Consider the following 11,879-nt stretch of genomic DNA (forward strand, 5'->3'; position numbering starts at 1 on the left):
ATAGTGTTGAGGATCAGTGGACAAAGTTCAAAACCATCGTACAATATGCGTTAGGTGAGTATGTGCCAAGCAAGATCGTAAGAGATGGAAAAGAGCCACCGTGGTACAACAACCGAGTTAGAAAACTGCTGCGGAAGCAAAGGGAACTTCACAGCAAACATAAACATAGCCAAATCCTTGCAGACAAACAAAAATTACGCGAAGCGAAATGTAATGTGAGGAGGGCTATGCGAGAGGCGTTCAATGAATTCGAAAGTAAAGTTCTATGTACTGGCTTGGCAGAAAATCCTAAGAAATTTTGGTCTTATGTCAAAGCGGTAGGTGGATCAAAACAAAATGTCCAGACACTCTGTGACCAAAATGGTACTGAAACAAGAGGATGACAGACTAAAGGCCGAAATACTAAATGTCTTTTTCCAAAGCTGTTTCACAGAGGAAGACTGCACTGTAGTTCCTTCTCTAGATTGTCGCACAGATGACAAAATGGTAGATATCGAAATAGACGACAGAGGGATAGAGAAACAATTAAAATCGCTCAAAAGAGGAAAGGCCGCTGGACCTGATGGGATACCAGTTCGATTTTACACAGAATACGCAAAGGAACTTGCCCCCCTTCTTACAGCGGTGTACCGTAGGTCTCTAGAAGAGCGTAGCGTTCCAAAGGATTGGAAAAGGGCACAGGTCAACCCAGTTTTCAAGATGGGACGTCGAACAGATGTGCAGAACTATGGATCTGTATCTCTAACGTCGATCAGTTGTAGAATTTTGGAACACGTATTATGTTCGAGTATAATGATTTTTCTGGAGACTAGAAATCTGTAGTAGTCAGCATGGCTTTCGAAAAAGACGATCGTGTGAAACCCAGCTCGCGCTATTCGTCCACGAGACTCACAGGGCCATAGACACGGGTTCCCAGGTAGATGCCGTGTTTCTTGACTTCCGCAAGGCGTTCGATACACTTCCCCACAGTCGTTTAATGAACAAAGTAAGAGCATATGGACTATCAGACCAATTGTGTGATTGGATTGAAGAGTTCCTAGATAACAGAACGCAGCATGTCATTCTCAAGGGAGAGAAGTTTTCCGAAGTAAGAGTAATTTCAGGTGTTCCGCAGGGGAGTCACAATATACATAAATGACCTTGTGGATGACATCGGAAGTCCACTGAGGCTTTTTGCAGATGATGCTGTGGTATATCGAGAGGTTGTAATAATGGAAAATTGTACTAAAATGCATGAGGATCTGCAACGAATTGGCGCATGGTGCAGGGAATGGCAGTTGAATCTCAATGTAGACATGTGTAATGAGCTGCGAATACACAGAAAGAAAGATCCCTTATCATTTAGCTACAATATAGCAGGTCAGCAACTGGAAGCAGTTAATTCCATAAATTATCTGGGAGTATGCATTAAGAGTGATTTAAAATGGAATGATCATATAAAGCTGATCGTCAGTAAAGCAGATGCCAGACTGAGATTCATTGGAAGAATCCTAAGGATATGCAATCCGAAAACAAAGGAATTAGGTTACAGTACGCTTGTTCGCCAATTGCTTGAATACTGGGATCTGTACCAGATAGGGTTGATAGAAGAGATAGAGAAGATCCAACGGAGAGCAGCGCGCTTCGTTACAGGATCATTTAGTAATCGCGCAAGCGTTACGGAGATGATAGATAAACTCCAGTGGAAGACTGTGCAGGAGAGACGCTCAGTATATCGTTACGGGCTTTTGTTGAAGTTTCTAGAACATACCTTCACCGAGGAGTCAAGCAGTACATTGCTCCCTCCTACGTATATCTCGCGAAGAGACCATGAGGATAAAATCAGAGAGATTAGAGCCCACACAGAGGCATACCGACAATCCTTCTTTCCACGAACAATACGAGACTGGAATAGAAGGGAGAACCGATAGAGGTTCTCAAGGTACCCTCCGCCACACACCGTCAGGTGCCTTGCGGAGTATGGATGTAGATGTAGATGTAGACGCTCTTGAAGGAGATCGCAAAAAAATGGTTCAAATGGCTCTGAGCACTATGGGACTTAACTTCTGAGGTCATCAGTCTCCTAGAACTTATAACTACTTAAACCTAACTAACCTAAGGACATCACACACATCCATGCCCGAGGCAGGATTCGAACCTGCGACCGTCGCGGTCGCGCGGTTCCAGACTGTAGCGCCTAGAACTGCTCGGCCACTCCGGCCGGCGAAGGAGATCGCAGTGAGACTTGTGAGGAACTCTCTGAAGCCACGGGAATCCCCCCAACATCAGTATTCTGACAAATGATTTAAAGAACAGGAACATTTCTGCAAGATAGGTCCCTCACTGTTTGACTGCCGAAGACAAGCAGAAATGCCGGGGCATAGGAACCCTGCTCAAACAGCGATTTGACCCTGAAGGTCGAGGATTATTGTGTCAAATTGTCGCTACTGATAACACGTGGATTAGAACCTTTGAACCGGAGTTGAAATCACAGTCCAATAAGTAGAAAGCTTCAGGTTCTCCAAGTCCAAAAAAATTTCGCTGTGGTCAAACAAAGCTCAAGCAAATTATGATTTCTGCTTATGATCACCAAGGAATTACATTTTGCGGCGTGCAGTTGCAGCTGTAGCGGTTATAAAGCCAAGTACTGACAAACTTATTTGTGCACTGTTATATTGTTATTACATTTAATAGTTTTCGGTGATGTTTCGTGATGTTTGTGGCGAAACGACGATTCAATAAACTTTTGGAAACGTTCGGTTGCTGTGTTTTTTAGAGCTTTCTGTGCGTTGAAGTCATTTAGTAAATTTCGTGATTTAGTTTTCAGCTGACGTTTCTTATTGTTTCTAATGAAATATTTCAGTAAAATTTTCATTCAGTGTTTTAACCTCGTTGAGTATTCCAGTGGCCGCTTGAATTTTTGGTTTTAGCTAATAATTTTGTGTAGTTTTCTTGGTATTGGTATTAGCTGTGGTGTAGTAGTATTAATACAAGTAGTTGTTTTCTTAGTAGACAGAGAATTTCGAGATCACTATTGTTAGTTCCATAAATAGTTCTGCTGGTATAACTGAACTTGGGTAACGTAGACGTACAGTTTTTTTTATAGTAACCGTAAAATTTTACCATGAGTGAGAAGTGTGCGCTCTGTCGTAGGTTTGTGAGTAGTGGGTTACAGTGTGGGATTTGTTCAAAGTATTTTCATTGGGGGAAAATGCAGTGGGTAAGCCAGTGGGCATTCTAGCGAGATCATCTCCTGGGAATGTAGAATCTGTAGTAGAAATAAGTTGATAGAGGAGCAGGAGTGTAAAATCTGTGCCTTTCAGGTGCAGAGGAGGAGGGTGAAGGGTGATGGGGAATGGGAACTGGCAGTTGGCAAGAAGGCAGCTACGAGGAGGAGGTATTCAGACGGTTATAGTTTGGGTATATGCAATAGATTTGACCAACTGTCCGAGATGAGTGGAGAAGGGCCTCTTGTAGCTGTAGACGTAGGGAACATGCAGCAGTCCTCAGCTGTTAGGAGGCCTAGGGCAGCTGCAAAGTCTAACAGAAAGAAGAAGGTTCTGCTGCTAGGTAGTTCGCACGGTAGAGGTGTGGGCCAGCAGTTGCAAGAAGTGTTGGGGAGTGAGCGCCAGGTCACCAGCATTGTGAGGCATAGTGCAGGGTTGGCTCAGTTGACTGACAGCATAGGGGAGTTATGTACGAATTTTACGAAGGAAGATCAGGTAGTGATATTGGTTGCAGCAGGGAACAGTCTTGATATGGACGGGGAATATTATGTTGGTGGTGACCTGATAAAGATAGCTACTCAAACTGGTGGCACTAATGTGCATTTCGTGCAACTGTTTCAGCGTCATGATCGGCCTCATCTTAATGCGGCTGTTAGGTGCGTTAACATGGGGCTGGAGAGAGCGCCGATGGCAGAGGGCATGGGTCACATTTCAGTGGTGTCAGTCGAGTCTATCAGTAGATCGTGTTTCACTAGGCATTGCCTGCACACAAACGGCTGTGGGAAGGGGAGGCTGGCAAAGGTTATAGGTGACAGTGTAGTGGGTGCTGGTGGTGTCACTCATGGAAAAATTCCTGCAGTTGTTGGTGTTAGAGGTGCACGTTTTTTGATTGAAGTCAACTGATAGATATACCTGCTTAAAGGAAGTCACTCTAACTAGGGGCTCACCTTCAGAGGACGTAATGTTTCCAAGGAATTAGCTTACTTCATGAAAATGAAAGAGGTACTAGATATAAAGTTAATGAACTGCTTATAGATGCTGACTCTGAAAATATTGGTATATCGGAGCACCACTTAAAAAGTTTGACAATTGAGAGGCTTCCTTTACCATGGTACAGATTATCTGCTTGTTTTTCAAGGAGTTCGTTGCAGAGTGGCGGAGTGGTCATGTACGTAAAAAACAATATTCCATTTGAGTCCATAGACGTATCCCGGCACTGCATTGACAGATACTTGAATGTTGTGCAGGGGCCGTTGAATTTAATGAAACTAAAATTCTAGTTTTTGTTGTTTAAAGGTCCCCTAACACTGACTTCAGAGCATTTCTGCTCAAGTTAGAGAGGGTTCTTGATTCACTTTATAGGAAGTACCAGAAATTAGTTATATGTGGTGATTTCAATATTAATTATGTACATGATTGTAAAAAAAAAAGGATGTTCGTAGATCTCCTAAATTCATATGATCTGATGCAGACAGTGTTTTTTCCAACTGCAGAACAGTAGCGGAGCTATAGACAGTATTTTTATTAATTCTTCATTACTAGGTGGGCGTTCTGTTAGTAAAAGGGTGAATGGCCTTTCAGACCATGATGCACAAATTTTACCACTAAAAGCTTTTGTACTCAAACAAATGTCACATATAATTACAAACTATATAGGAAAGTTAATCCGACGGCAATAGAGAGGTTTTTAATACTCATCAAGGAACAAGAGTGGCAGGATGTTTATAGTGCCGATAACATAGAAGACAAACATAATGTTTTCCTTAACACGTCTTATTCTCTTTGAGAGTTGCTTTCGATTACAACGTTCTAAACGGGATACTAGTAGTACCGGGTGGCTCACTAGTGCGATAAGGATATCATGTAGAACAAAGCGGGATTTATATCAAAATGTTAGAAGTAGTCACAATCAAGCTACAGTTGCCCATTACAAACAGTATTGTAATGTGCTTAAAAGCCCGCAGCTCGTGGTCGTGCGGTAGCATTCTCGCTTCCCGAGCCCCGGTTCCCGGGTTCGATTCCCGGCGGGGTCAGGGATTTTCTCTGCCTCGTGATGGCTGGGTGTTGTGTGATGTCCTTAGGTTAGTTAGGTTTAAGTAGTTCTGAGTTCTAGGGGACTGATGACCATAGATGTTAAGTCCCATAGTGCTCAGAGCCATTTGAACCATTTTTTTTGTGCTTAAAAGGCAAAGAGTATGTGGTGCGCAAATAGAATAGCTAATTCACAGGATAAAATTAAAACCATATGGTCAGTTGTGAAGGGAGTGTCGTCAGCAGCACAAGGTCGACGATATAGTCAGTTCGTAGTAAAAATATTTCTGTTACTGATAAATCAGATACATGTACAGTATTTAACAATCATTTTCTGAGCATTACTAATGAATTAAATAAAAATTTAGTTTCTACAAGGAATCAAATAATTTTCTTGGCAAACGCCTCTCTGAGATTGGTGTCTGAAATACTTGAAATACTCCTCTGTGATACAGACCAAGGGCAGATTGAGTCAATAATTAAATCACTGAAGACTAAGCACTTTCATAGTTATGATGGCGTGCCTAGCAGAATATTAAAGTACTGTGTTGCATAGTATTTAGCCATATTTGTAATTTTTCCTTTAGGAATGGTCAGTTTCCAGAACGATTAACGTACTCAGTAGTAAAGCTGCTTTATAAAAAGGGAGGAAGGCATATTGTAGACAATTTTAGACCTATTTATATGCCATTAGTGTTTGCTGAAGTTATTGAAAAGGCTATGCATGTAAGGATAATAGATCATTTTATATCACACGATTTGCTATCAAATGTACAGTTCGGCTTGAGAAGTCGTTTACCAACTGAAAATACTATATTCTCTTTTCACTGTGAGGTAGTGGATGGGTTAAACAAAAGGTTTCGAACGCTAGGCACATTTTTGATTTAACTAAGGCATCTGTTAGTGTTGATCACAAAATATTGCACCAGAAGTTGGATCATTGCAGAATACGGGGAGTAGCTCACAATTGGTTCACTTCTTATTTTAGCACCAGACAGCAGAAGGCCATTATTTACAATGTTGAGAAAGCTGTGATGTGGGGTCTGAGTGGGGTACAGTCAAGTGTGGGGTGTCCCAGGGATCAGTGTTGGGGCCACTCCTGTTCCTTATTTATATAAATGATATGCCCTCTAGTATTAATGGTAACTCTAAAATATTCCTGTTCGCTGATGACACTAGCATGGTAGTAAAGGATGTTGTGTGCAACACTGGCTCCGTTTCAAACAGTGCAATTGATGACATAAGTTCATAGCTTGTAGAAAATAAACTAACGCTAAATCACAGTAAGATTTACTTTTTACATTTTCTAATGCGTAATTCAATAAAACCCGACGTTTTAATTTCACAAAATGGGCATATGATTACTGAAAGTAAACAGTTCAACTTTCTAGGTGTTCAGATGGATAGTAAACTGTCGAGGAAAGCCCACGTTCAGAATCTTGTTGAAAGAGTTAATGCTGACAGTTTTACTATTCTAAAGGTATCTGAAGTAAGTTATCGTTCGACACACAAATTAGTCTACTTCGCTTATTTTCATTCGCTTATGTCGTATGATATTATATTTTGGGGTAACTCTTCCGATTCTTAAAAGATAATTTTGACTCAGAAACGCCCGGTTCGGGCAATAAGTTGTATAAGATCACGAACATTTTGTCAACCCCTTTCACGAGTATGGGTATTTTGACATTGGTCTCCCATTACATATATTCCTTACTGTCATTTCTTGTTAACAACATTGGCTTATTACCAAGAATAGGCAACTTTTACTTAGTTAATACCCTGCAGAAATCAAATCTGCATTTGGATCGGACTTCCTTAACTTTTGTGCAGAAAGGTGTGCAGGATACTGCTGCATCCATTTTCAATAAGCTGCCATAAGAATTCAAAAATCTTAGCAGTAACCCACGCGCTTTCAAATCGAAACCGAAGAGTTTCCCCATGGAACACTCTTTCTTTTCTGTCGAGGAGTTCCTTGATAAATTAAGCTGATTCTTGTTGTATTGTTGATTGCGTTTACTTAAACTTATGGACTGAATTTTTCGGGTTTATAAACACTTTATTTTTATCTGTAATTACATTTATATTGTTATTTGATATACTAACACCTCCCATGACCTTGGAGATTTGCTCCCCAATTTGGTCCTATGCAAATTGACGTGTAAATAAATAAATAAAATTATGACAGAGTCCCGTGTGGAACAGTGTCACAGCAGTGTATTATCGTAACTTCGTGCAATACCTACACAGAAAAAATGCGCAAAACCCGACCTCAGTTGCTCGAGGCTGGGCCACTCATTCTCGACGACAATTCTCGTCTGCATATCGGAACGTTGTAGCCCAAAAACTGAGCGGAAACGGATGGCAAGTGTTGCTACATCCTCCCTACAGCCAAGACATGAGTCCACCAGACGTCGACTTGTTCTCGAAATGGAAAAAAGCCTACGAGTGGGCGTCGATATATTTCAGTGGAAAAGCTTTCTACGACCGTTACGAGAGAGATTCGACAGATGCAGACAAATGGTGTCCTGGATGGAATAATACACTACTGGTCATTAAAATTGCTACACCAAGAAGAAATGCAGACGATAAAAGGATATTCATTGGACAAATACATTATAATAGAACTGACATGTGATTACATTTTCACGCAATTTGGGTGCATAGATCCAGAGAAATCAGTACCCAGAACAACCACCTCTGACCGTAATAACGGCCTTGATACGGGTGGGCATTGAGTCAAAAAGAGCTTGGATGGGGTGTACAGGTACAGCTGCCCATGCAGCTTCAACACGATACCACACTTCATCAAGAGTAGTGACTGGCGTATTGTGACGAGCCAGTTGCTCGGCCACAATTGACCAGACGTTTCGAATTGGTGAGAGATCTGGAGAATGTGCTGGCCAGGGCAGCAGTGGAACATTTTCTGTATCCAGAAAGGCCCGTACAGGACCTGCAACATGCGGTCGTGCATTATCCTGCTGAAATGTAGGGTTTCGCAGGGATCGAACGAAGGGTAGAGCCACGGGTCGTAACACATCTGAAATGTAACATCCACTGTTCAAAGTGCCGTCAATGCGAACAAGAGGTGACCGAGACGTGTAACCAATGGCACCCCATACCATCCCACCGGGAGATACGCCAGTATGGTGATGACCAATACATGCTTCCAATGTGCGTTGACGACGATGTCGCTAAACACGGATGCAACCATCATGATGCTGTAAACGGAACCTGGATTCATCCGAAAAATTGGCGTTTTGCCATTCGTGCACCTAGGTTCGTCGTCGAGTACACCAGCGCAGGCGCTCCTGTCTGTGATGCAGCGTTAAGGTAACCGCAGCCATGGTCTCCCAGCTGATAGTCCTTGCTGCTGCAAACGTCGTCGAACTGTTCGTGCAGATGGTTGTTGTCTTGCAAACGTCCCCATCTGTTGACTCGGGGATCGAGACGTGGCTGCACGACCCGTTACAGCCATGCGGATAAGATGTCTGTCATCTCGACTGCTAGTGATACGAGGCCATTGGGATCCAGCACGGCGTTCCGTATTACCCTCCTGAACTCACAGATTCCATATTCCGCTAACAGTCATTGCATCTCGACCAACGCGAGCAGCAATGTCGCCATGCGATAAACCGTAATCGCGATAGGCTGCAATCCGACCTTTATCAAAGTCGGAAACATGATGATACGCATTTCTCCTCCTTACACGAGGCATCAGAACAACGTTTCACCAGGCAACGCCGGTCAACTGCTGTTTGTGTGTGAGAACTCGGTTGGAAACTTTCCTCATGTCAGCACGTGGTAGGTGTCGCCACCGGCGCCAACCTTGTGTGAATGCTCTGAAAAGCTAATCATTTGCATATCGCAGCATCTTCTTCCTGTCGGTTAAATTTCGCGTCTGTAGCACGTCATCTTCGTGGTGTAGCAATTTTAATGGCGAGTAGTGTAGAACTTCCGAGACGTTGGGATTCAGTCATAGGGAAGCAGTGAGACTATACTGAAGGACTCTAAAGAGTTATTGACAAAAAAGTCGAAGTAAAAAAAAAATAGTGTGCATTATTTATAAAATGTCCCTCGTAATTTTGTGATAGGGGTTACGTTGCAGCTCCAACAGGTGTGATAGCAGAGAGTTAGCAAAAAAATATCAGGAAATTACATGTGTCACGAAAATACGTTCCTTTGTCTTACTTACGTTAAGCTGGTGCGTATTTGACTGTGTCAATGTTAAGAAAGCAATGAATGTAAGAAAAATTTGATTGCCAGTAAGCAGAGTGAGGCGGTGCTCGGTGTACCTTCTTGGATCTGGCGTCGACGAAGGAGAAGTCCTTGAAGAAGGGCTGCTGCTGGAGGGCGAGCAGCGAGCGCAGGCGGGCGCGCGGCTCCGGCTCCAGCAGGCGGATGAGCAGGGCGCGCGCGCCGTGGCTGAGCGCGCAGCCCGGCGGCAGGGAGCCCGGGGCGCGCGAGCCGCCGCCTGCGCGCGACGACGAGGGGCCCGCGACGCCGGGGCCGGCCTCCGCCAGCGGCGCCGCCAGCTCGCAGTCCGGCGTGCGCGACAGCCCGGGCGCCGGGTACTGCGGACACAGCGCGGGGCGCGCACTCACAACACGCTCCTGATTCAGGCAAGTCAGAAACGTAACGCTCGTTCCGAAAGCCCGCTGCAGAATAATTTCCAATCCTACTCTGTTCACTTGAACAGTTTTCACTTTGATCTCACTTCAATTTTTACAACGAAATCACTCGGTTATTGGATTTACAAAGAAATTAGTGAAGGCATCCGTATTCAAATACAGAGACATGTAAACAGGCAGAGTACGGCGCTGCAGTCGGCAACGCCTATATAAGACAACAAGTGTCTGGCGCACTTGTCACACCGGCTACTGCTGGTACAATGGCAAGTTATCAAGCTTTAAGTGAGTTTGAACGTAGTGTTGTAATCGCCGCCGCGAGCAATAGGACACAGCATCTCCGAGATACCGAGGAAGTGGGGATTTACCCGAACGGCCATTACACGAGTATACCATAAATAACAGGAATCCGGTAAAACATCAAATCTCCGACATCGCTGCGGCCGGAAAAAGATCGTGCGAGAACGGGACCAACAACGACTGAAGAGAATCCTTAAACTAGACAGAAGTGCAAGTCTTCCTCAAATTACTCCAGATTTCAATGCTGCGCCACCAACACGTGTTAGCGTGTGAACCATTCAACGAAACATCATCGATATAGGCTTCCAGAGCCGAAGGCCCACTCGTGTACGCTTAATGATTGCACGACACAAAGCTTCACGCCTCGCCTGGGCCCGTCAACACCGACATTGGACTGTTGATAACTCAAAACATGTTGCCTGGTCGGACGAGTCTCGTTTCAAATTGTATCGAGCGTACTTACGTGTACGGGTATGGAGACAACATCATGAATCCATGGACTCTGCATCTCAACAGCGGACTGTTCAAGCTGATAGAGGCTCTGTAGTAAAGTGGGGCGTGTGCAGTTGGACTGATATGGGGCCACTGATATGTCTAGATACGACTGGACAGGTGACACGTACGTAAACATTCTGCCTGATCATCTACATCCGTTCATGTCAATTGTATATTCAGACGACCTGGGCAATTCCAGCAGGACTATGTGACACCCCACACGTTCAGGATTGCTACACAGTGGCTCCAGGACCACTCTTCTGAGTTCAAACATTTCCGATGGCTTCCAAACTCTCCAGATGTGGACATTGCTGAGCGCATCTGGGATGCCTTGAAACGTGTTTTTCATAAGAGATACCCATCCTCCCGTAATCCTGCGGATATATGAGCAGCCGAGCAGGATTCATGGTGTAATTCCCCTCCAGCACTACTTCAGATATTATTGGAATCCATGCCAGGTCGTGTTGCGGCATTTCTGCGTGCTTGCGGGGGCCATACATGGTATTAGGCAGCTGTGTATATGGTACGTTAAATTCACCCAAAGCAGTCCGATACAATTCTAACTGTTGAGAAGATCTACTTTCAAGTTTTCCGACCGTCATTAATTCCCCTAGTCAAGGTCTAGCTATCGAAGAGCCTCGCTTGTCCTGTGCGTGCCGTGGGTTCGATTCCTGACTTCTCTAAATTTTTAAACTAAAGTGCGTGTTCTAACAGCATTTCGGAGGAGTGTAAAATATATATAGATAAATAAATTTAATTTGAATCCTTTTTTAATTTAAACAATCTTTGTTGACAATTTGTCATAAAAGATCGATAATTAAGAATTTATATTTCCAGAGAAAAGAACATTTTTGTGCGCGATGCGTAATCAGAAATAAGAAGATGGGAATTTGTCATGCAAAATGACAATTAGATACGTAACAATTACCACACATTTGATAAATTTCGTATCTACACTAGTTTATCGCCCTCTGCTTCGCCCGGGTAGACTACATGGAATGCACAGTGCTTTTTCGTTTCTCTTTAATCCATTTTTTACGTTTTCACAAATTGCAACATCTTCTTTTGCTTAACCGAGAAGTGAAATACCGGTTTTCATCCACTTACCTTTTTTAGCTAACGTCATTTTTCTGAAAAATATGCACCCCATATTTCACCCCCTAAGGGGTCGAATTTCCAAAAATAGTGACACAAGTTTTTTGTACATTTCTAATAGAGAAAC

The 11,879-nt window shown here is 43.5% G+C and overlaps 1 long non-coding RNA gene across 1 annotated transcript in view; it reads right to left on the reverse strand.

Annotated features, from left to right (window-relative positions):
• LOC126161800 (uncharacterized) overlaps positions 1–9,680 on the reverse strand; it is a 66,689-nt gene extending 57,009 nt beyond the window's left edge. The window contains exon 1 of the long non-coding RNA XR_007534960.1: positions 9,530–9,680. This is a non-coding gene — a long non-coding RNA (uncharacterized LOC126161800). The remainder of the gene's footprint in view (positions 1–9,529) is intronic.
• Positions 9,681–11,879: the final 2,199 nt, after the last annotated feature.

Source organism: Schistocerca cancellata, chromosome 1 (assembly GCF_023864275.1).
Source record: "Schistocerca cancellata isolate TAMUIC-IGC-003103 chromosome 1, iqSchCanc2.1, whole genome shotgun sequence".
Classification (NCBI taxonomy): domain Eukaryota; kingdom Metazoa; phylum Arthropoda; class Insecta; order Orthoptera; family Acrididae; genus Schistocerca; species Schistocerca cancellata.